Raw genomic sequence first — 27,288 nt, forward strand, 5'->3', positions numbered from 1 at the left:
CAGCCAGCTACTCCTATATTTGCTTTTAAGCAAATTTACCAGCAACAGTACCTCCAAGTTTCAAGTCGAATGAGAAAAAAAACCAAGCAAACGAAACCCCCAAAACGACAGTAGGGAAACCAACATACCACTTTAGCTTCTTTCCCAACATTGAAATGACTTTCTCAATATTAAGCCATTCTTCTTGACACAGCAATCCCACCACAGAGGAAAATGAAATGGACACAACACTGTCACTCACAAGTGGAAATAAGTCATATGCAACAAAGAATCTCTGTCCCACAGACACTCAGTACCACTAAGAAATGCCCCACCAGTGAGAACTGAACAATCTGGGGTAACTCACACTGGACCTCACCCAAACTGCACCACCCCAGTGGTGCCACCAACCACCCAAACAGCTCCCTGTCCCCTGCAGAGGAGGGACATGAATGCATCCACTAGACAGAAAGAGCACCAGAATGGCTGTACCTTTTCTCACCAAAAGTCTAACCTCAGATTCTGCATCCAAAAATGTCAGTGGTGGCTTAAGGCAGAGTAAGATCAAACTGATCATGTACAAATTCCCCCTCAATACACTGCCAGTTTCCAGCTATTTTCAGCCCAGGGGTTTTCCTGAGTCTAGTGTGGTTTGTCTATTTATACTCCTTCCTCCTCCTAATGTGTTTCTTTTCCAGGTGCTCATCCACAGTGGAGAAACAGACTTCAAAAAAACGCAAGTATCAGTGGCCTCAGAGCTTGGAGAAAATTACTACAGTGAAAATCAAGAAGCTGGAACTGTACTAATTTCTGTGAATTTCTGTTCTAATGTGTCACTACAGCACCAATGTAGAGAGTTTTACGTGGCACAGGCAAACCTTAGTTTCTGGACTACAGAATTCAATGTGTGTGTGCATAAATCAAGTATCTGTATAGTATGTGATACTGTTAATGTTCATTAAAAACAACAGTAGGGACACTGAAGAGAAAAATCCTTTAGATACTAAAAAAGAAGCTCCTAATAAAACTATAAATTGCATATTTAAAATCTGGAATGCAAATGTGAGAGCAGAACATTTCTCTGTAATAACCATACAATTCTCCACATTTTTTTTTTGCTGGAGATGTTAATTATTGTTTTATGTAAATTCTTCAGAGAAAATTATTTAAGACCGTATCACTGTTAAATTATTATGCAGATACTTATAAGCATAATTTAGGTATACTGCGCTACAATGTACATTTTCTTCCGTGAATATAATCTTCCTCCCACATGTATAAGCTGTATGTGCAATTATCTGTAGTCACACCTTTTTCCATTATTCAGCATTAAAAATAATCATGTATTATCCCAGCTAAACTAAGCTAACTTCCTTTTTTCAGAAGCCTATGATGAACAAACTAAAGAACCCAAACATTTTGACACTGTATATACTAAAACTTCTCCAAGAAAACTTGTTTACAACATCTGCTAAATCCTTCTCAGAAAACATTCTTAAAATCATGGTAAAAGAACTGAGAAGCATTTTTTCTTTTTTGCAATTAGCTTCTCTGCTGACAGAAGAGTCCATTCAGACTGACACTCAAAACTGAGAAAAGGCTGTTTCATCACAAAAATAGAATGTTTTCACTTTCCTTTTCAAAATAAAAAGGCAATATATTTTGTGAGAGATTTCAAGGATGAGATAAAGTGAGAAGTTTTCTGCTGCTGTAAAAAAAAAAAAATAATTATTTCAGAAGACAAACCATTCTTTCTCATGTCGGAAGGAAGATGAATGCAGCCATTAATGAAATAAACAAAGCTCCAGAAAGGAATAAAACCCCATTAATTTACATGCAAACCAATTTCTTGGGGGTTTTTTTAAGTGACTTACGAGTTTTCATTTGGACTGTTTCGAATACTGAATATGTACACAGCTACTTGTACTATATTTTCTTTCAACTAAAAATTAAAAATACAGTAATGAAAACAACAGCAAAGGGAGTCAAATAAAACCTGATCTTTTGCTACAACTTCTCAAGGTCACAGGATTCATTTTCAGTATCATGCACCATTAAAATTTACTTTGTTGTACTAGTCACTAAGAGGGATAGAGAATGTGGTTTTCAGAAAAGGGACGGCTTTCATCTAGACTTTCACCCTCTTTATAGGGAATAACTTTGCTGAACACTGGAAATGAAATACATGTGTGAAGCTGTTTGGGCAAGCAGCAAATACAGCAATAGCAATGGATTACTTACCAAACCATATGATAGAAGTCACCAATCTTTGATACTAATCACTGCAATATGGTATTTTCCCCAAAAATTTCCCAAGAGGGAAGGGGGCAGTGAGAGGAGAAGGGGCAAACTGACAATCATCACAGAGATTACAGCTCACTGTATGGGATTTGTGGATAAGAAATTAACACATTAAACAAATGTTCGTTGGCTGAATTTGTGATGTGGATTCAATGGCTTTTGAGTGTTTAATAAACAATAGGTTTGTAGGTAATTCTACTTGGACAAAAGTCTTCTAGGGTATTATTTTAATTTCAATTTATTATACTTGAAACATTTGTGATAAAATTTCACAAGTCAAAGTTAGCTGTGTGAAGAGAACTTCAATTTTGCCACATAGAAGCTGTTGCCCAAAGTATTTCTTTGGTTATCTCTGTACAAAGCTGCCCAATACAGCCATGCTGAAAGCTTTGGAAGTTCACAGCCTGTATACAATCAGTAGGTGTTTGCTAATGGTAAAACAACTTTGAAGATGCTGCCCATCGTTCCCCAGGTTGTCCCTCTCAGACTCCCCCACAACATACTTCTCTCACGTCCATCTCAGATTGTGACCTCACATGCATCAAACCTACACAGAAGAACAGTCTTACTTCCTATCCATGACAAGCACGCGTTATAGAAGAGACAAAGAGCCTATAACATAACAAAGAAAGTATCTAGATGTGGAAGCCACAGAAGACGAATATATGAGGGGAATGATTAGCATACATGATCTGCTGGGGATCAAGCTAAGGGCAGTTGGGAATCAGTAGGACAAGAGACAGAGTATAGAAAGGGTGGCACAAAACTGGGTCTGGCTAGGACAAAAACATGGGAAAAAGCAATGAAAGGTGAAGAAAGAGATCTGATGAAAAATTAATGGGGACAAATGAAGGCAAGCAAGCACAGAAGGAAGGGGCAGGTGAGTATAAGAATATTTCTTCTATAATGTCCTTTTTAGGATACCTTCATACCATACCACACCACAATATTAGTTTGGCGCTCATTTGTGGTTTTTCTGAAGAGAGGGGTGAAGTAGTGTGTGTATGTGTATGCTGAACATACAGTGCTTCCACTTCCAGAATTTCCTTGTCATGAAGTAATCTTGCAGCTGCTCCTTAAAACAGCAAAGATCTCACTCATACAAGTCATGTCTCACCTACCACTTGAAAAATAAATACAATGAAATTAAAATAAATACACCACCACCACCCCCCAGCTAAAATTACATCTTATCATCTTCAGCAGCAGTAGCAGCAGCTTCATGAAAATTACCAAATGAATCCATCCAAAACTGTGAAGTTTTTAATGATGTCACTACAAGGTTCTTTAAGTAAGGACAGATAAAACTGTGCTTTTGCTGCCTTTTAATGTTTGCATTAGGAGCCTGATGCTATACTCAGACACACACTGCAGTAAGGCAAAGCGAGAAAATGTTTTTAGGAATACAATACAGAAACAGTACACTCTCCCCCCAGAAAAACTAAATAAAACCCAAAGAAAATAACACCCCTCCTCAATACTTTAAAGTAACTTAATGCGGGCCACAAAGCACATTAGTACCGTTGTTACATAGAAATGCAGTTCCTGATTCCCAGTTTTGATATGGTTGCTCTTTCTGCCATCCTTAAAATGGCAATCCCTCAACTATTTATTTTTGAGGATGCATCAAGGACTAGTAAACATCTAAGTTGAATGCTACAGTTTTCTTATTCTGTAAAAATTTAGGAGCAAAAAATATTTGCCTTATTCAGGCAGAGAGAGTGCTCACAAAGGCTATCTGATGTGTTTATAATTTAGAAAATATTGTTTCAGTAATCAAACTTTAATGCTGGTATTTAGAACTACAGACCATAAGAGATGTATAATAAAATCCACAGATACAAAGGGCATGATAAATCCAGTGTTTAAAATGTTTTAGGGTTTTGGTGGCTTGGGTTGTTTTTGGGGGTTTTGTTGTTGTTGTTTGTTTTTTATACATAAAATTATGTTCCTTTATTTAAAAAGAAGTGTTCTTGCATTGCCAGCATTACCGTACTATGAAATAGTATTTTCCCCCTTAAATACACTATTACCCATAAGCATATGCTTTGTGTTTCTAAGTATCATTAATAAGGAAGTTGCCTTAAAGCCCATTCAAGTAATGGGTCAATATTCCCAGATCTGACATACAAAAGGACTTCTAAAACCAAGCTTGTCTTCTTTTTTTTTTTTTTGTTGTTTATTTTCTATCTATTTTTTGCTCTTGTTCACCCTCCTTTGAAGTTAGTCTTCAAAGCTTCAATATCAACTGGAATGCAGCATTAAGGATTTTACGACACTATGCTACTTAAACTTTTATTGTTTTGTTGCGAAATCATAATAAGAAGGATTAAGTTCTTCTAGTTGGCTTTTTTTGTTTCTCTTTTCCTTTTTCTCTTTTTCTGCAATTTACTCTTTTTTCTTTTCAATTCCAACATGCCATAAATCTGTATCATGCCCCTCTTAGTCTTCCCACATAGACAAAATAATGCAGGTTACACTTAAACATGTTCAAGAAAAATTAACATTCTTTATCATTTTCTAGCAGAGACAGTTAATACTCTCAGGCTACATTAATAGAATCTTTCTGCCATTGTAGAAAGTTTGATAGCACTCTTATTTCAATGTCTGAATTTTTCTCCTTTTTTTGACAAAGACAAATGATTGCCATCAATCAAGATCCAATCGGGTATACACAGAGTCAAGCAAATGCATCACTCTTTACTGGTTTTCCTGCTATTTGTGCAGGCTTTGCTCCATATTATTTTATAGAATGATCAAAAAAGCAGCCATAAGATAGATCATTCACACCCACTGTAAAATTAACTTTCATGAATAATGAGTGTTTTAAACCTCAGATAATGTATATGTTATACAGAAGATACTGCTGGAGTTCATTTCTGGCTAGAGATTATGTAAATGATACTATATGACCTTTATCATTACAAACAGGACATGCAAAACACATATTATTTCATACATCATTCTAAAGCAAGTCAGTACCTAAAGGAGAATCATCCATTTATAATGTTCATGGTGAAGTGCTAAGGTTGAAAGAAAATGATATGAAGTACTTGTGATATTTTTGACTACTCCTCCCCCTTACCTGTTACTTATGTGCTCTAAACGTATTAGAAGTAACAAAAATAAAGTTTATTCACTCTTTCTTTACAAGAAAATTAGTATTTTCTTTCTTGATAGAGCAATCATTTATCTTATGACTAAACTATTCAGATAGTAACCATTTATGTCAAAGCCAATGATGTTGAATTAATAATACATACAGCTATATTTATATAATGAATGAATAAGCAGATCAATTTTTTATTTTAAATAACATTTTAAATCACTTTCCTTATGTTACTTCCTTATTACTGAACAATAAGCTGAGAAAAGTTAAATTGCTTAAAGATCTCCCAAAGATAAAAGGTACCATTCACCATGTAGGCTAGACAGTAGAAACACATGGAATCAATGATGGACAGATCTAGTCAACCAAGCAATGCTTGGACTGCATTATTCCAGACTTATCTGCACCACTGAGAAACAAAAAGAGTATCAAATGTGTTTTTAATTTGGAGACACTCATGGTTATTAAGTATTTAAGGGCCCATATCAAAATATCTGAATATATTAATACAAAATTATATATAAACATTAAGAGAGAGACACACACACAAACACACATTGAATGTCATACAGCCATCAAAGAAATGCCAGTTCCAAAACATCAAAAACTGGTGTCTTCAACATAAAAAGGACATGGAACTGTTGGAACAAGTCCAGAGGAGGGCCACGAGGATGATCAGGGGACTGGAGCACCTCCCGTATGAAGATAGGCTGAGAAAGTTGGGGCTGTTCAGCCTGGAGAAGAGAAGGCTGCGTGGGGACCTAATAGCAGCAGCCTTCCAGTACCTGAAGGGGGCCTATAGGGATGCTGGGGAGGGACTCTTCATTAGGGATTTGCAGTGACAGGACAAGGGGTAACGGGTTAAAACTTAAAGCAGGGGAGGTTTAGATTGGATATAAGGAGGAAATTCTTTCCTGTTAGGGTGGTGAGGCACTGGAATGGGTAGCCCAGGGAGGTTGCGAGTGCTCCATCCCTGGCGGTGTTCAAGGCCATGTTGGACGAAGCCTTGCGTGGCATGCTTTAGTGTGAAGTGTCCCTGCCCACGGCAGGAGGGCTGCAACTAGATGATCTTGAGGTCCTTTCCAACCCTAACTATTCCATGATTCTACGATCAAGCAATAAAGTGAAAAATTTGGTTAAACTGGCTGTATATTATTCTTATGTCAAGAAGCATACGGTGCCACAGTTTACCTGTTCTTAGTTCTCAAGATCTTTCTTACTTTCAAACCTTCTGTCTACCACTTCTTTCATCCAGTACTAATACAGTCTTATTTTTCTGATAGGTTCAGCAGCTTCTGCTGATCTACTGGATCACGTCACAGCTTTAGATACTGATCATACACCATGCTTTACATAATCACAAGAGAGAATTTAGTTACATCTACAAGTTACTTCACACTCTGGCACCGATTCTCCAGTACAAGTACACTTGTAACACTTGTCCTTAAATCTACACAGTCTCCCACTGCAATGGACTACTGCCCTTGCTAGTTGGGTGGACGATCCCTTTTTATTTAAGATATTTGAAGACACATAAGGGAGAAGATGGCTGGAAAAGATGACTGCAGTCTTCAGAGAAGAGGAACAGAGATGGTACAGAACCCAAATGACACTGGACATCGAATCTGTCTTTTCACAGACAGTCACTGATACTTTACCAAGTATGAAACCCTGGACTTCAAACTGAAGAACTGCTGGGTATCGAGATCAATACTGCTCAATAAAGGCTTTACTCCTTACAAACAACGTACTGTGGCCAGATAATTTGAAAACCTAGCAGAGGACACTTACAACTTTAATCTCTTCTGTGCCTCAGTTTGCCATCTGTAAAATGGGAATAACTCTGAGTCACTGTAAAAAAACTCGTCTGAAGATTTGTGAAGTCAGAAGCCGTAACAGAAAAACTCTAGTAAAGCCGATAGGATTCTATATTCAGTATAGAATATAATCTACTTCACAGTGTTAGAAACAAAAAAACCACTTTACTTAGAGTGAAAAAAAAAAAAATTACCTCAGCAAGAGCTGGAATCCAAGCTCAAACAACATTTGAATAGCTGTTTAGCAGTTGTCATTCTGTGCACTAAATGTTACAATTGTCCCAAGAGCCACAGTATGAAACTCTTCAATTAAAAACAGCTTCATAAGACATGCAGGTCCAAAATACGGTTGAATAAGTAATGTCAGTTCTGAACCTCACTAAACTTTTGAGCTCTTGATGTCGTAACTTTAACAATTCTGTTAGGGAATTGCGGTGGAGAGTAGATGTGTCTGTCTACCTGTCCTCCACCCGCTGGAGAGACAGAAAAGAAACAAGGCCAGAAAATAGACAAGGTAGAAAATGATAGAAATTAGCTATCACCAGAAAATAACAGTCTAGATATTGTAGAAACAATTGCCAAAAAATCAGCTTTATGAATGAAGATAAGCTTCTGCTTAGATGAATTTTATCATATAACACTTCCTGACTAAGGGAACAGTTGCCTGCAGCCATCCCGATCTTTGTGTGCTGTCATGTTTTAAAACAAATTTGTACAGCAATTTTCTTTGGAAAGGTCAAGCCAGGGCAGACATCTCTGTGTGATACTCAGAACTTTAGAACTCCAGTTGAACTGCTGTGGCCCTTCTCCCATACACTTTAAGAGACCCTTATCAAGCCCACAAGAGAATCACTAAGAAATTCTGTTCTAACAGACTTCCCAGTAGCATCACCAACATATATATGTAGTCAGGATGTAGATCAGCAAAAAACAGTATGAAAACACATTTGTATGTCAAATTACTCTGTAGCCTTATCTCACAGAAGCTTGCAGCTGCAAGTACACAGTTTATGCCTGCATTACTAGAACAATTTCAATATTAAGTATTATGACCCCAAATGTAGAGAATTCTCCCCTTCCCTCAGTGACAGCTCTGGAAGGGATATAGTGATCCTTTACTTCACCTTTAACTGAAGCCACTGTTTTTCTCAGCTGTAGCTCCCAGTTTCCAGAGCCCTGTTATTTTCACCCCTATTACATGTCCCCCATTCTCCTCCTGATCAAGCACCCTTATGGCCATCTTCATATCCTTTCTCACAAAGAAGGGACTGCCTTTACATACATTCTCTTTCTGCTTTTCTTGCCATTTCTTTCCAGAATCTAAAACTACACTGTGGAGTTGAGTAGTAGAGGCAACTGTAGCGTGGAAATAACAGTAATTTATGTTGTCCTTGACTAGTTTTCTGTTTGCTTTTTAGTAGGTCATTTGAAGCCAACATATGTGCTAATCAGACACCAGGAGTTCCATGTACCACTCATTTTCCTCTCTCCAGTTTCCTAATTACCTCTGAAATATTAGTGTTCTAATCAGTCATGGCTATCACGCTTCTCCATAAAGCAACTTAAGGAACTTTAGCCATTCTGCCAGAGCTGCAGTTAAATCAGTGGCAATATCATTTACATTGACCAACAGCACTCAAAGAATAAGCCCAACAGAAGAACTCTTCACATGAAACAGAAAAGCCTCTTCAATGCAAGACATAAGCTAATCAGCAGGGTCGAATTACAGACCCAATAGTGAGGACTACCATCATGTATTGTAAATATATTTTTACCTCTGTGAAGAAAACAACCTTATTTTTTGCCTTTCTTCTCCCATCTATGTTCAGAATGCATAATAGTCAGCATGTCTCCAAAATTATACCTGCCTAAAGCATTGATATAAATTGGGTATTTTTCCTCCATTTCTCATATGGAGTTCCCAGCAACTGTCCTGTTTGCATTAGCTACAGTAAATGGAAATATCCCCTCAAAGAGGCAGATATTAATCATTTTCTAATACATGCGCCAAAAAAAACTAAACCAATATAAAAAATGGAATGCAAAATACAAAGGGAAAAGAGATAAGGAAAATCAGTTTTACTTCTGAGCTATGGGTAGTTTTTCTTCACAACTTCTTCATATTTTCCTTTTCAGTGGCATCCAAAATCTTTAGTAGCCTCTCTTTCAGATAACTTTCTAATATATTAAATGCCTCATAATTACATTTAATACTATTGTGCCATTTGGTAATTTACTTAGTAGAACTTGTGAAGAATTTGCTTTGCCTATATTATAAACTCAAATTCAGTGCAATAAAAGATAAATTAAAGATAACTGGGTTTGTATTTTGTCTTTAAATTGTATTAAAATATTCCTGCCCCTCAGTTTGAGCACATAAAGGCATCAGATATTCCAATGTAAGGTAAAAACATGTTAGATTTAAAAGCATAGTTATTCTGAAACAGAACTGGCCACACAGTATGAAACAAATTAATGATGTCATTTAATGACAGTATGCTTCAACCAACTTACTACTTTTTCCCCCCCTTTTTGAAACCTTGCTGTCTTCTGTTTAAAGGAAGAAAAACTTGTGCTGTCATCAGTTCTGCTCAAACAGAAAAACTGCAAAGCCTAGACTCCTACACAAAAATAACACACTCTGAATACAAAAATAATTTACATAATAGATTAAAACATACTTGTAGGATAAACTGAGAGCAAAAGTTACCTTGGTCAGGGAGAAAGGCATGAGAGTTCAATGTCTGGCTTGTTCTTTGACCTAAACAACTTTTAGATTGATGTCTAACAACACATGCTACCATACAGTAAAAATAAGAGTTTGTATTTCTCAATACTTGCTTGCTTCCTTGTTTATGTATTTCAGAGTTTTGCCCAAACAGAAGATATGCAATGACTTAATCCCTAAAACACTTCTGAAATGGTACTATGTGTATATCATGTAATTGAATCAATAAATTTTCATGGCCCAGTGTTTACCTTTTGCTGCAGAATGAACTGTAGTACAAGAACTGGTTACAGCCATTATACCGCTAATGTGGCAAATACTATGGAGTCAGTTTGAGTAAACTCTACAAGGTTACAAGGTCAAAATAAAAGACTGCATAATTTATCAGATCGGGCAAATCATTTTGAAAGTACAGAGTTAAGTGCGGCATTAGCCTGAGATTACCGCCTTTCATGAAGAAAGGTTAGAATCAATGTTTATTCAGTCATACTATAGATGGCATGTCCTGTATAAACTTCATTCATTTAAAGAAACCCTTCCTGACACTGACAGTATTTAAAACAGTGGAACATAAGTAATGCATGCCGTTCTTTTCGGATTACTATCCCAAACCATCTAACACTGTTGATCTTTCAAAATACCAAGTCCTAGATTATCAAAAAATATCTCAAGTAGCACTATTGCTTGCAGTAATGAGAACATTTTTTACTTCCACAAAGTCTGCGGACAAATTTAGTCAGAAAAATAACACAATTATAATCTTGTCTATGTAATATCAACTAGGAAACTAGCATGAAAGGCCATCTAAACACCATGATATTTCTGATTCTTTTTCCCCCAAAATTTACTGAAAGTCTCAATTTCTGTCCACTTTTACTCTGGCCTCAACATTATAACATTAATGGCTTCCTACTGCTGTTCATCAATTAAAAATTCAGCATAGTCTTAGCAAGCTGAGCTATATGAGTACTGGTGAATTAAAAACCCCAAAATAAAAATCAATTAAACCAGTGAGAATAATTCCTCTGGATGCACAGAATCTAAACAGTTTTAAACGGTTTAGGTTCTGTGCATCAAAATCAGTTTGTAAGTTTTTGTTGGGGGTTTTTTTGTTGGGTTTTTTTTTTTATGACTGTTGGATAGTTGAAGGTATTCAAGCGGAAGTTCAGTTGTGCTGGAACTAGTGTTTCATGCTGGAATTTATTAAAAAGCAAATCTATGGAGATTATTTAAACCTTGGCATGCTAAAAGGTGGAAATGGAAAGAAAAATGTGTTTGGGCATGAGAACCAGAAAATATTTAAATAAGCAAATAGCAGTACTACAGGGAGACTGAAATGACAACAGAGAAGTATTAAGCCTCATCTGATCTACAATAAGGAGAACACTAATCAGCCTCTATTTCACAGTCAAAGCAGTTTGTATTCACTAAGGAAGAGGAAACTCAAGGGTAGATATACCATGTAAAGGTATTCCCCTAATGGAACAGGAGAAGCCCACACATCCCTCAGTTTCCTACTTTCTTGAATGCAGTAGTCATCTCCTGAAGAAACACCCTTTTGGGGAACACTACTGTAGTCTACTTTAGATGAAAAAAGGAGCCACTGTGGCAATGCATAGGAAAGGTACACCTCATGTTTTGGCTAGTACTCAAGCTTTTATACTGATTCACTATTCATGGTTTGGCCAGTCCTTCACATGTGTAGGTAGTAAGAGAGTTATATGACAAAATTTAGTAGAATGTTAACAGCTTTTTTGTATGTTTATGTTCCTCAGCAGTAATTTGTCTTACCAATATAAACGCGTATCTGCAATTCATATACACTGTATTGATGAACTGCAACATCCTTTAACACCATCAAGACTGGTACTAGTACACATTTTATTGCATGTACAAAGAAGAAGAAAAAAGTTTCCAAATGGAAAGACCTGGCAGTAGCGATCAGGTGAAGCAGATAAAAATATCTAACTGCTCCACCTGGATTAGCAGTAGGACTGAGCATGCATGGATCATAGCTAAATTTGTTTTAGCAGTCTGTGGAGAGGGAGGGATGAAAGGCTAGCCCTAGCCCTCAAATCTAAATCAATGTGTATCTCCCTGAAACATAGCATTTGGTATAAACCACAACATAGCAGATCCCAACCACTTAGAAATCATTGACCATCACTTCTTTTGGATACTGTATTTGCTGAATTGCAGTGTTACCACATAGGCAAACATGAATTCAAACCCAACAGGTTTATTTCTCCATGTTATCCACACCTGTTCCACCAATAAGAAAGGACCCAGAGTAAAATAATTCAGTTACAGTTCATAGCCATATGCCTACTTTCAATAACAAAAGGGCTGATTTTCAGAAGGGCTGATCTCTATGGACTGAAGCACTGGACTGTGTTTACAGTTACTTTGAAGATACCTACTGTGAAAAGTCAGCTGGAAATGACACCAGTGAGCAAACTCCTGCATCACAAACACAATGTAATCTCAAGAATATTGTACTTTCATTTTTTTCCTCTAAAGTTCTCCTCCTCTAATTATACATGTGCAATACATATTTTTCAAGTGAAATAGGAGCTGCCAGAAGGAAGAAATGATGGCTATTTGCATAGAAGAATTTTATAAGCTGTTATAAACAACTGCTAGTTTTATAAAGGCTTACCAGAAAAATCAGGGAAGAAAGAAATCTTATTATAGAGCAAGAGAGAAATGAATCATTTCAGACACACAGACATTCCAGATAAGTGCATTTGGTGATTTTAACATATAGAACCATATTATCTATATAGCCTCAGATACTGTCATTACAGTTTTCAACTTGTTGAGAAAATAATGACCATTGTTCAAGAAAGCTGAACAAATAAAATAGGAAAGAGAACACTAAAAATAGGAGAAGATAAGGAAAAAAAAAAGAAAAAGAATTACACAGTATCGCGAAGTTGAAGAATGACCAGTCCCACAAAGTTTCCCTGTACCTCTTCAAGTACTATAATACAAACTGTGGGAGGAAAAAGACATTCAGGGAATATGATGAAAATGTGGTGTTGGCAAACGATTCATAGTTACAGCAGACAGATGTACCAGAAGACTAAGAAATAACCAAGTTCAAAAGAAACCCAATGGGATTAAGGATATGGGTCAAAGAGGGAAAGAGGGATTAAAGAAGAAACATGCCAGAGAGAAAACGTTTACAGTGAGCAGCAACAGAAGCAAGGAAAGAGAACATGCCCCTGAGCAACATTGCTTAGCTGCCTGAAAAGAAAACCAGCTTCATTCGTCTGGGATTTCCTCTCATCAGATAAAAGTGACAGTAGCAGTGCAATCTGATTTTTGTATATAAAAGCACTCAAAAGATAACTATGCAAAGGAGAAACATCTGCTCAGCATGCAGCAGACCACCTCTACTCTGGCAGGGGAAAGGTATGATGGGCAAAGGACAAGAACGTCAGCAACAGCTGCAATCACTGCAGACTGGAGAGACTCAATTATCTCTCTTCTAATCACTGTCTCACCCACGTTAATAGGCATAGTGTGACCAGCAAAGGCCTATAGGTAAAAGGTTATATACGGGCAACATTTTTGAGGCTATTTTTCAATACTTTGGAAAAACATTTCAGAAGTCATGCTACAACCTACATATTATATGGAATACATAGATCTAGTGAAGAGAAATTAAGTGCAAATCCTGCTCTTCCACCAGACTGTTCACAAATAATAAAAAAACCTCGGGGGAGAGGCAGGGAGAGAGAGAATATTTGAGATTTGCCAGAAATAAAAGCTTTCAGGTTGTTTTGCGATGAGTTCAAAAGAATACTGACAAGTTTCAAACACTTTTAATAAAAAGCTTGAATTAACGATGGATGCAAGACACATCCTTCGATTATTATTTTACAATATATTAAAATCTGATTTATTTACTTTTATGTTATCTTTACGCATTCCTCTCAAGTCCAATACAAAACACAGGAATAATTTTATTGAGCAATTAATCTCTAAGCACGCCTACTTTTCAGGCATTCACAAACTAGCAAGAACAACTGACTGAAGAAAAAAACAAGTTAATGTTTTTAAAATGTACATATAACATAGCTGCATGATCTGTGTATCCAAGTGGGCCTCAATTACTGTCTGATCTGTTTTAACCTCATTTGCAAGCTGCCTGGGATGCAAAATAGGTCTTGTTATTTTGCTTATTGTCACCCCAAGGGATTGTAACTGGAGTGCTAAATGAATGACTGAAAAGAATTCTCAACAAGTTGTTACTAAAAATTGGAAAAAAACAGATTAATCCTTATTTTGCTTTAATTTTAAAAATTCCACAAGCTTTTGGAAGGGAATCAGACTTTAAAAATTAACATTTTCCACAAAATTAAATTATGTTAAAAAAAAAAAAAAAAAAAAAAACTTGTTCAAAACACTGAATTCAATCAAGGTATCTTGGTACCTCCATGACATACTATTTGGGAAAAAAAAAGTTAAAACCTATTTTGAAATCAAAAGAAATATTCCACTCAAAGTACAGAAACTGTATGTTTAATTAAACCATTAAAATGCTTTATTGTTGTTCTTTGCACACAAAACCCCTCCACATTTGTATTATTTTAATAAAAAGTCCCTAATCAAACAAAGCAACTATTCCAATAGAAAGAGGTTCAGCCTGAAAATTACCAGCAGCTCTAACATTAACTGCCATGGCTTTTATGTTTCACTTGAACCAGACAGCAAAATTCTCCTTCTGGCAACATACTTACAGGATTGATACAGCACTCTAAAAGCAGCTATCTCCAGCACGTGCCATGTTTTGCTCGGCGCATTTTTAAAACAGAATCCTTGATACTGCCTGTGCATTTCCTGGTACCAGATTATTGAAAATAACCCCTCCAACTTCACGGAAACCTAGAAGTTTTTGTTGACATATTGAACTATGTAAGTTATGGTAATTAATAAGAAGTACTCTTTTAAAATATTTCCCATAGTCTAGATAGCATTTTAGAATCTGTTGCTTCAATTCTGTATTCACTACCCTTTCAAAGTCATCAGGCACTAATGCTAATGGCACTAACACTCTAACACTGGGATGAAAATAGCCTAATAATATAACTTCCCAACTTGCTAGCAATGTGCTGAGTAGAAACCGTACTTTTAAACCTAGCACTGATTCTAATTCTGTGGTTCTGGATGAGGACATTCCATCTGTGCTTGTCTAGTGAAACTGAGATCTACAGAAATGTCTTTGCTATATCTACTGACACTTCCTAATTTTTCAGTATTGTGGTGGTATCAGTTGATATGGTATCAGATGTTATCAAGGTTGATCTTTCCAGAGTGTGATGGTATCTGTCTTTCAGAATAAACTCCTTACTGCTAAAATCATGCTCTGAAGCAACCAATGTAATTGTAATTTCAACCTCCACATAAAACTCCTATTTTGGCTGTGCCATACACACACTGATGTAGTACAACATGCTAACAGCCATCACATATTGAGTTACTTGATACTGAACAAAAAAAATAACCCGTTACACAAATATTATAGATTTGTAATATTTTTGCTGTAGCTATTCCTTTTTTTTTTCTTCACTGAATCTTCTCAATTATTTATGATTTGGTTTCTAGACAGTCCACAGTAAAAAGTACAAAGCTGAATAGTACCCATTACAATCTCCCTTCTAGCATTGAATTCACTCTCTTATACAATCCTCTGAAGGTTTTACTTACCCGAGTTAACTTTTATGATCACTTTCTCAAATATACTACAATATCTTGTAAAAGGAATACATTTTAAGTATGAATAATTTACTATATTTTCTCCTTATATGATCAATTTTCTACAGTCTCTTTAAACATTTTATAGAAAACCTCAAGAGGTGGCTTATGCCCCACCTACTGTTAACGAATTCAGGTGCTAATATAACTGCCAACCTTGTAACGGTCTATTACTTTTTTCTTCAGGAACATTAAAACCATTACATATCTCTATGTTTCCCTTACACCAAACCAGCAGCTGCCTTAACTATTTCAATTTTACGTGTCTACTCTTTGCTTCATAAATATGCACAACTTCTACCAATACATCTTTATCCAAAACACCTTAATAAATCAAGTGGTGACAATATTACAGACTCTTTCTGCTACTTAAACCATTTCAGACATGGAGGACAAAGAAGTATTTCTATTGTGTACCACAAACATGAAAGAGGGGGTAGACAGCCTAGCTCCCCAGCACTATATTCACAAATACGTCAGGAATAGAATTTTCCTGGGCACATACTAATTTGCTAAATATTTTTCCCAACATTTGGAGCAATTAAATAGAAAGATGTTCATTACCATAGAGGAATGCAAATTTACAGTTAATGCTACTATTATTGCGACAACTGAGTTTTCTCTAGCCTGTTAGATGTCAGAAGGAAAATACTGCACATCTGACTAATCAAAGGTATAATCCTTTCAAAATCATTAGAATGAAAGAAAACCTGAACTAAAAAAAAAAAAAAAAAAAGGTATCTATTATTACTGTGACTAAATAGGATTATTCAACCCTCTTGAGAAAAAGTTATGTATTAAGTGAGGGTCTAAATACTAAGAAAATTTGGTGGAAGACAAATGTAGATGGTTTCCTAATTACCTACGGCCTATTAACATGCAATCCTGATTACTAGCAATTAAAATCTCCTTAAATTTTATGACAAAAGTTCATTGAAACGTTGAAAATTATATGCTAATTATTGCACTGTAATGCACATGCATAGTGTGTATTCTCACTACAGACACAATAAATAACAGAATACCGTATACAGTGTAACTTGAAACTCAACTTAAAAATGCAACATGCTGATTTCATATTGCAAAAAACCTCATAACACTCATTAAGCAATATTAAAGAGTCCTACAAGAAATAGCAGTTGTCAGTGTTATCCTATTGCAAGGTTATCAGAACACACTAAACAGTATAACTAAGTCTAAATAAAGAAATTAGTACTTTATTGTAAATAATTTTGCCAGTGTCTGAGCTGAAAAATAAATAAATAAATAAATCTGTGTTTACCCAGTTAAACATCTTTTAGGGAGCATTTTGGAATAAAATGCCTTTTCTCCTTAAAGAAAATATGCTTTCAGTTTCTCCAGAGGAATCAAAGATGATTTGACATTTATAAAGCTACACTTTAAATGAGTACAAATGTACCTCTTTTACTCTACACCTTGAGGAAATACTGAGAAACTGATTAATCCAGAGAAGTGAAAACCAGAGTAAAATCCTAGAATAAGATCACTGATAAGCGAGGACTTCTTCAACATCACTTTAACTGCCTCATCTTGTCCCTCTGTTAAACTGTGCAGATATTCATACCATGAAATGTTACAAAGATTGCATGCTTGTTGCAGTGCTTGTCCTCAATATCATGTTTACTAAGTGCAAGATTTTACCGAGGATTCAAATAAATAGTTCCCAAGTATACATATATTCTGCCTCAGTTAAGTATAAGACAAGACACATGAGGGAACTGCATTCAGAAATTAGGAGAACAAGTCAGCAGCTCAGAGGCAACATATTGTGTGTAAATATTACATGCATCCAAGGACAGAGAAAGAAGAAATACAAAACCAGCATGAGAGTACAGAAAGATGTAAAGATGACAGCAATTGCCAGGAAATAAATACACTAACTGTGGAGTAAACATAAGAGATTCACCAAAGAAGGCTCTGATCACATGCAAACTGCTCTAGGTACCATTTGACACATCATTTTGTGCCAAAAAGTATATACACAAAGTATGTGTGCTAGAAAAAAAGCACTAGAAGCTTCTCTTAACACTATCATTCCTCATTCAGCATCACTTACTCTCCACCACTTAAAAGAAACATCATAAATTTTTCTTTAAAAAATGTAAGATATTATTACCTTAATCATAGAATAGTTAGGGTTGGAAAGGACCTTAAGATCATCTAGCTCCAACCCACCTGCCATGAGCAGGGACACCTCACACTAAACCATCCCACACATGGCTTCGTCCAGCATGGCCTTGAACACCGCCAGGGATGGAGCATTCGCAACCTCGCTGGGCATGATTAACAGGAAGAACTATCTGTTAGAGTTTGCCTGAATGGGACCTATATTTCTCCCATTTCTGCTTTATATGTCACACCAACTCTCTCTGGCCTTATAGTACTGGCTACTCTATTACTACTATAAGTAGTATGATACAATGATATTTTGGAACCAGCCTTGTGGATGAAAAAAAGTTCTTCCATAAGTATTTAGCTAAAAACTTTAGTGAGAGATATTGAGTTGGAGATTCAGAAGAGAACAAACACTAGTCTAGTAACACCTCTTTGTTCTTTTATGATAATCCATTTGCCTTTTAACACTTCAGACCATTTTTATACGCTGAACAGACTAAGCATTAGGGGTGCTGAATAAAGCAAGAAGTCACACCTGCCATTATTAGCATATTTGCATGCCTATAGCCTACATAACATACTCTTAAAATTACTACTGTTGTTCCTTTAGAGAAGTTTCTTAGATAACCTGCAGCACACAAAGACTGACTACCTTCTAGGGGACACACAATAAAATTGGAGGCATTAGAGACAGGGAGAGCAAAAGAAAGGTCTGAAATAAATTGCTACTTATCTGCACATACTTACATGCACACTGCTAGTGAATTCTAATTTGGGGAATGTGAGGTGGGATCTTTAGTTTTAGGCTTGGTTTCAGATGGCTTAATATTCTACATACAAAAATATAGTAAATTACCCTAAATCCCAAACTAGAGCTCTGCAGATGGCATATGACAAAGGGCTGCATCAGTAACTTAATAGAAGGAGGAAAATCCATTTCCAAAATGCATTATTTATTTTTTAACAAGACTCCAAACTACAGGACAAGCTCAGGTATTTGAAATCCATTTGCAACTACCCTTAAAAAAAACCCAGCTAATATGTTTGAGTTTGAGATGTAAGTCATACATTTGAGATTAGAATGAGGTTGTAGGTCACAAAGCTGTCTCAGCACAGGGTTCAAATATAAACATACATAAACTGGCTTACATGTCAGACTAGAAAGATTTACTACCTTGACATGTTCTGAAAAATATACAGGGACACCGAAAGCAATAAATATAAACCAAAAAGTGGCAATCATATAAAGTCCTGAGAATTTAATATTAATAGAAGAATCTAAAATGTACACATTTTTCCCGTTGATATAAAACCCAGATTCCATTTTGCTGAAACTTGTTAAGTTATAGAAGAAATATAAAGTTACAGAACATGTGAGTCTCTAGATTCTCTACTACTTGCAAACAGTTGTTTTGGTTATATTATGTTGCTTAAGAAAATATGGTAAGAACCATAGGAACTGGGGTAATACAGGTTCAGAGCCAGTGAAAATGAATGCATGTAGCATTCAGCCTAGCCTTTGACTTTCACATAGCTTTAAGGCTGAGCCCAAAGGAGAAATCATTCAATCTGGGATAACATAGTAACATAGTCAAAATCAGAGTTCCTTTTGCTTTATGATCTTCTTAAGAATACATGTCCTTCCCAGATAGAAATAGATACTACTAATGCCAGCCTACTGATCTTCCTCTCAAAAACAGTTCTCAGGAAATATAATGAAAATGGTTACAGAAGTTCTCCCCAGCAGGTAAATATATAATCATGGGCTTCAAATTTAAGCTAAAATTTCATCCAAGTTGAAACAATGTACTCTTCTTTATACACCAGCTGTGTTCAGAAAGACGTATCTAATACTTTTACTCACTGTCATCAGTAAAAGGTAGCAGTGCTTCTAGGAGCTTTTGCACTTCATAAATTAAGAGCTGAGGTGGGGGAGGGTAGGCAAGACAGTACACTCATGCAAGTGAAAGCATCTACTGTTAACAGATAAAATAAAAGAAAGCTAAAACATTCACAAATAAAAAATAGTGTTTACCAGCCACATGAAAAACAATGAATTGGCTTTGTGTGTTTGGTTCTCTAGGACACTACGAAAAAAGATAAAAAGTATACTAGGTGTTCATAAAAGGTGGAACAGTTTTTTAAAGTTAGTTTTATAGTTATTTTTCAAGCCCTTAGTTTTAGACTCTAATGTTTTATGTGCCGTTATTTTGCTTTTACTGCAAAAGGAAGAGCTGGCTTCCAAAGATAAAGGAGATTTTTGGTAAATGGTGAAGGTACAGAAATAAATGACCCACTTGGCTAGTGTGTAATTACACTGGCTGAGATTGTAACAATCTATCACATGAAGGAGGATGACACCACGCTAAGGGGTTAGTCAAAGGAGATAGCCTTTGACTAACTACTGGACACAGGCGATCGATACTCCACAGATATTGTTCTCTCAAAAAAACAATTGAGTTCTAAAAAAAAGTTTGAAAATAGATTCCTCCTTTCCTCCCAGATACTGATCAGAGACTCATCTTGACCTTATTCTGGAAAAGCAATGCTTTCTTAAACAGGTATATGGAACAAATAAATCTTTCAGTGTCCTGAAAAGCATTTTTACATGCAGGAGTTTTGCTCTGAGCTCAATTTCAGCTTTTTTGTGTTTGGATGAGCTACTCTAAGAAGCAAATTAGAAAGCACATATTCACTGAGAATGAGCCTGCCATTACACACTTTGCATCTCTCATTAGCAGCATAGAGAAATCCAATACAAACAGGAAGGCAGAAATCTTAAGACTGTGAGGATGTAAGTAATCACGTAGTTTGCACTGAGCTAACAGCCATTACTTACATCCTGTTGTGATGAATACGTTGCATGTTACAGATGCACAAAATACTCTTGTAGTATTGAAGTTTAAAAAGATACAAAGATAGATTGCTTTTAGCTAGGAGAAGGTGACTTTCAAGATAAGTATTCTTACCACAGGGAATGTACTTCCATCAGCTCTGCATATGACTTCAAACTGGGGAGACCAGTTGATATGCCCAAGGGCAGCCCTGCTGTTCAAACAGTCCTAGGCAGGATGGAGGAACGGGCTGATGGGAACCTTATGATGTTCTAGTACAAATCCAAAGCCCTACACCTAGGAAGTAATAAGCCCTTGCAGGAGTACGGTCTGGGAATGACTGGCTAGAGAACAGCTCTGCTGAATGGGCCCTGGGGGATCCTGCCGATTCCAACAGCATCCCGGGCTGCATTGAGTGGAGCACAACCAGGAAATTGAGGGAAATCATCCCTATTTAGTCAGCACTCATTAGACTGCATTTAGACAGTCTGCACCACTCTAACAGGAAAAACAGATACACCGAACTGACCCAAGCTGACTGGGGACTGGAGCACTTGCCACGTGAGGAGACGCTGAGGAAACTGGGCTTGCTTGCTCAGAGAAGAAAAGGTTTCAGGAGGCCCTGAATAACAGCACCTGCCAATACCATCAAGAAGATGGAGGTAGGCTCTTAGAGTAGCATGTGGTGGCAAGATGAGAAACAATAGACGTGAATTGAAACACAAATTCCAGCAGTACTGGATTTGATTTTATTTTTCGTTAGCTATTATGATGATCGAGCAGTGGAATGGGCCACCCAGAACGGTTGTGCTGGCTCCATCCACCCAACAGGTTTTGAAGGCCCAACTGGAAAAAGCCGTTAGCAAACTGAACTGATCCCATGGCTGATCCTGTTTCAGCTAGGCAGCTAAGTGAGCTCCTAAGTTCTCTGATACAAATTTTTCTATTATTCAATTAGGAATTTTATTACTAATAGAAAAGATGGGGTTTTTTGAGGAAAAAAAAAAACCAAAAAACAAACAAACAAAGACAAAAAAAAAAAAAACACACAAACTTTTTGAAGCAAACTGAGCCAGACCAAATAGGACTGACTATAAGACCTCCAGCTACAAAGGAAGCTACAGTCTGGGGATTTTTGAATTATGAGAATGTTTGCCTGAGTTCTGTTTTCCCCAATCACAACAAATTTTATCAGAATATGAGTAGCATCCGGCAACCTTGTATCTCAAAAATACTTGGTTATACACATATATATAGGATAAGTATTTCATACTATATAACCCCAAATTGCATCTTGAAGAAACAGTAGGCTAAGCCATGTACCAAGTAAGTCAATAACAGTTTTTGCATTTAATGTTAGTAACAACTTCATTACTAAAGACAGCACACAGATGAACGCAACACTTGTTTTAATTCAACATCAGTCTAGAAACATAAATTATCAATATAAAAACAGATATTTCAACTGACAGCCTCCTAACATCATTAATACTGTTCATTATCTACATTCACATTTTACCCATCTTACCATTTTCTGAAAAAGAAACAGTTGTAAAATTTATTTCTTTAATATGAAATATAAATCCAAAGTGTAGTATGGCTAAGCCAGCATGCCACTGCCCATTCATAAGATTCTAATGATAAAATACCAAAAATCAGACTTATGTTAGAGATATAAGAGATTTATGTTACAAGAGACAAAGTATTCTCCTAACTAATATTTATTTATATTAATGAAAAAGACAATGAAAGACCATAACAAAAAAAAAAAAAAAACACTTTAATGTGACAGTACAGTAGTAAAGAATGCACTGGTTTCAGTTATATGCTGTACCTTTTATCTGGATACTACAATTTGGGATTTAGAGGAATAGCAGTCAGAATCCACATTTTCAGGCTACCAAAGGGAAGTATGAAGGAAAACCGGAAAAACCAAAGAAAGAAAAGCTTTGGAGGTACAATCTGTGGAGCTTTCATTTGCTGGCAAATTACGCTGCAGGAATTAGAAAAATACTGAACACTTAAAAACAGACCTGCTACCTTTGGAATAAAAATACACAACCAACCAAACCAAACCAAATACACTTGAGGGCAGACTTTCTCTCCACCCATGCTGATGGTTCTGTTAGCACCTGAAGCTACTGGTGATGAGGACTCATAAAAAACTCACTAGGGAATCCATGATGAAGAAGCTGATGTAAACGAAACAGCACTGAACATATCTATCACATAGAAGATGTGCTGTTGTTTCATTAGGAGCGGTTAAACTAGGACATCAGTCACAAATGTCTATGTACTACCAAAGAAGGATGATGACTGCTTTGTTTTGCCTTGGATTTCACAGTAAAATAGCGAACTACTGTGACTTTGCTACTGTAAAGTAACATCTTTTCAATAGTGCAGATGCAGCTGTAGAAAAGTACACCACCAGTAAGAGAAACTGCGGTTTTTCCTTAATTTGCTAGTTACAAGCAGGTTCCCCTCCTTCCCTCATTTCTGTTCATGAAGCTCCACAGGAAGTTACAGACAAATGTACCTTCTTGGTTCACGTATGTATAGGTAGGTATTAAAAACCAAACAAACCGGCTTCAATGTACAAAACATGCTGTCTGTACACGATGCAGAATCTCCATCTCTCTCGTGCCTGTCAGTAATCCTGAACAGAAGTCTCTAAACAGCTATCCAGGTTTAGCAAGAAGGAAAGGACACACTGTCCACCTGAACCAAAAATACATTTGTCTGCGAACAGATGTGGTTTTACTTTTAAATATAATTGTCATAATAGGTGGATTAAAGACTTTAATTGTAACAGAAAACATATAAATTAAATATACTTAAAATAAAGGTAATCAATTAACTAGACAAACAGCAGAAAGACAACCTCAAATGAAACCATGTTCATATAGTAGGAAGTGTATGTTAGCATGAAACCATTCATATGTCTATAACATAGTAAACAAAAAGGCAGACAGCACCAAAACACACTGCTAAGAACCAGTAAAGAAAATATGTTAACCCAAAAAGAATACTCTGAAAATCACTTCTTCCAGTTAAGCTGAGAATATATATTACTTTTCTATACAGCCAGATAACACACACTGCTATATAGCTAAGGATATTAAAACTAACTCAGCTACCTTTTTGTTCTCCTTAAATTTCTCCAATGCTCCATTAAAAAGATGCTGTCTAAATTTACTCTTTAGCTAGGATAAATCAGAATTTTATTAACTGATCTTGACTACCTATACAATAAACCCAAAAACTCTTGGGACAGCAAAAAAATTCTAGTCCTGAACTTGGACCAAAACTCACCTGCATTGACAGAACGTAAACGCCTCCCATCACCCCCAAGTGCCTCAACTTCTTGGGGAAAAGCAAAGCTAACATACTGTCAAATAAAAATTACCTGTTTCCACTCCATCTTTTGAACTTTGTTAGAGTATCAAGACAAAAGATATAGGAACAGTGAAGATTCTGGCCTGTGTTTTAGAACTAGAGTATTTCTTTCCATAGAATAAATTAGTTGACACAGATACACTATGCTCTAACACCGTAATCCTGATTTGAATGATAACACATTTTAGTATTCACATGGCAAAAATCAAAATGAGTTTACAATTCAGCTACAACTGGAGACTAAGAATTCAACAGCAGGTGTGCATTTAAAGTTTTCATGTTTCCTTACCTTTTCAGTTACACTCTTGCTTTTTGTAATTCACTGTGTTGACAAACCTTTTATTCTTTTATCCTTATTCTGGATTAAGGATTTTAGGATATTATAAACTGTCTTAATCAGTACTAAGAGTAAAAATAAGCAGCAGATAACCCACTATGTTTATTTCTGAACATAAGCTGGACTTCCTGGAAGGATCAGGCATCAGAAAAGTATTTTTAAAGTTTATCCTCTTTTCAGTAAAGTAAGTATAAATGGTAGAATTTTGTACTACTTAAATAGAAAATAAGGAAAGGCAAGAAATTTCACATTAGTTGCAATAATAAAATCTGAAAATTATTTTTGCAGCACCCTGCCTGCCACTGGTTTGTAATTCTGGGTTCAGAAGCAGGAATTATAGGAATCTGCATTATTACAATATGCACTTAATTCAGCAATTAAAAAAAACCCCACACTTTTAGATATATATAAAATAATCAGAGAACATTAATATCTCTCATGACATGAAAAAAAATATGCTGGTTGGTTTTGTTGGGGTTTTTTAAATTTGTGTTTTGGGATGTATGAGGTTGAAGCAGGAAATTACCAGGCCTAAGGAGAGGAAAGCAAAAATGAAAGTGAGTTAAAGAATTAAAATACCAGATCCCTTTAATTTTTCTACTTAAGTAACTATACAGATTTTTCTACCATTTCATATGGACATCATCTGGGCCAGATTATAGCCATAAACATATTTTGAATTTATTATACAATTGATGAAAAAAAAGGTATACATATATATATATCGCGTGTTTTTAACAGCAAAGCAAAAACTTCAACTTTAGCAACTTTAGAAAGGTCATACAGCCAAGTAGCACCTCAGCATATGGAAAACTTTACGAACTCTACTATACATTCAGCTGTTCATATACATGTCACATTACTGTTATTCTTGTTAATCTCAACAACAATGTTTAGCCTTTGAAAAGTAAATGTTATCCTAAAATGACTTTGTAATTATTCCTCTCACTTCTTTTTTGCACAGCACTTCCATTTTCTTTCAGATTCATCACTTTAGACCCTCTTTTCAGTACTGGATGTGCCTACATCAGGCTTCAACATCAAAGAAAGCATTGACAAAATGTAATTTTTTGAAATTTAGATTTAGAAATATTTTTTTAATTACTGTAATCTGTTAAAATAATTGCTTATTTTACAGTTTATTTCCACATAATTCCTTAACTACTTAAAGTGGAAGTAAAAAATAACATAGGATATTATTTCTAAGTAATCATTATAAACCATTAAACAGCGACATAAGCTCTAGAAAACCTAGACACCTACTTTTGGCAGTTTACTACATTCTCTGAAAACCTTATCCTCACTAGGCTGTCAAGATACTACCTCTTTGAGACTTACCACTGCCCCCACCTTCACCTTTTTCTTAATTTTATCATACTGAAACTACGTACCAGTAAACTGGTATGTAATATAAGCCCTAGCATGAATACAGATGTATCAACAAACTGTGATTTTGGTTACTGACCAGTCCAGTCTGCATGCCTTGCATGCTTCTGATGACCTAAGTCAAGAATATTACAAAATTTCTGACCAACGCTGGCAACAGCTCAAGCTGCTGACACAATTACACTGGCAAGACTTTATCTTTTGCAGAGCTGTTCCAATTTGGTTAGCTGCCTGAAGTTAAAGCAACTAAATTCCCAATTTCTACTGTATCTACAGATAGTTTCACACAACAAAACGATCCTAACAAATCTATCAAGCACATGTACGCATGGCATTTCAGAAGGGATAGAACAATACAACCTGGCTTTCCCATCTTACAATACATAGACGTCCCATCAAACTTTGTTTACTCTTCCTGATAAACCCTACTGAATAAGCAATTTTGTGTTACTAATAAATAGAAAAGACACTTTACTAGCTTTATTTGCAAAAATAATAAAGGATAATACAATTTTTCTTTTTTAAGCCATAAAAAAGTAATTTAACTATCACCACAATGTCTTTCACAGCACATTTCATCCCTGCCATCTACACTTTAATCGTTCAGCATGTAAACTGTTTTCAAAGACTTTGAATATTTATATGGTACCACTACCACTGTATACACATAGAAAACAAAGCATCTGGTAATTTACCTATACCAGTTTAGGCAAATCAGCAAATTCATCTTTCTGCTAGCACGGCAAGGCTTTTTGACAGCATAACAGCAATATTAAGAATACTAAGGCTGAGGAAGGGAGGGCTTATTTGTTTTAATGTCATTTCTACAATAGTAACTAGCAGATGCAAGAATATAATTTAAGGAAGGGGAAGGTCCCTAGACAGGGAAGGTCCCATTTTCACTTAAGAAGCACTTTTTATTATAATTGTGGGTGAGATGGGATTCCCTGCCCTCCTCTTTTCATTTTGAGGATTAATCAGTATGGCTAGATTGACAAACCTTTTCTTGTTCAGGCAAGACTTTATGTTTTCTCTCTCTCTGGAAACTCTTACTCTTCCCACACTCTACAGTGACTTTAAAGACCTCAGTTTTGACTGTATTTTTATCATTTATGCCCCTCACATAAGCAAACACTTCAGCATCTCTATACTAACTTGCAACTCTCTTCTCTTGCCAAGGATTCTTTTTATCCAAGGCAGTACCTCTTCAAAGTCATGACGTTAAACAGTTCTGAAATCAAATTCTTTATCTTCCATTCTTTGTCATTTACAACTCCTCCACCACTGTCAAAACTAGTTCCTTCCCATTACAGTCCTTAAATGCATTTTGTTCTCAACTACCATTGACATCAAAATGGACATGATTCCAATCTCAGTATGTGCAGTCATCATTTTTTCTGTTCTCTCACAAGATCTTATTGCAGAATTTTTGCACCATTAAAATTAGAAAGTATTTCTACATGTGCACAACGAACTTAAATAAACTTTTCATTTTTCTCTAA

At 35.9% G+C, this 27,288-nt stretch overlaps 1 protein-coding gene across 3 annotated transcripts in view; it reads right to left on the bottom strand.

Annotated features, from left to right (window-relative positions):
• The window catches only part of LRBA (LPS responsive beige-like anchor protein), a 401,889-nt gene that overhangs the window by 205,571 nt on the left and 169,030 nt on the right, over positions 1–27,288 (bottom strand). The window lies entirely within an intron of this gene.

Source organism: Lathamus discolor, chromosome 1, assembly GCF_037157495.1.
Source record: "Lathamus discolor isolate bLatDis1 chromosome 1, bLatDis1.hap1, whole genome shotgun sequence".
NCBI lineage: Eukaryota > Metazoa > Chordata > Aves > Psittaciformes > Psittacidae > Lathamus > Lathamus discolor.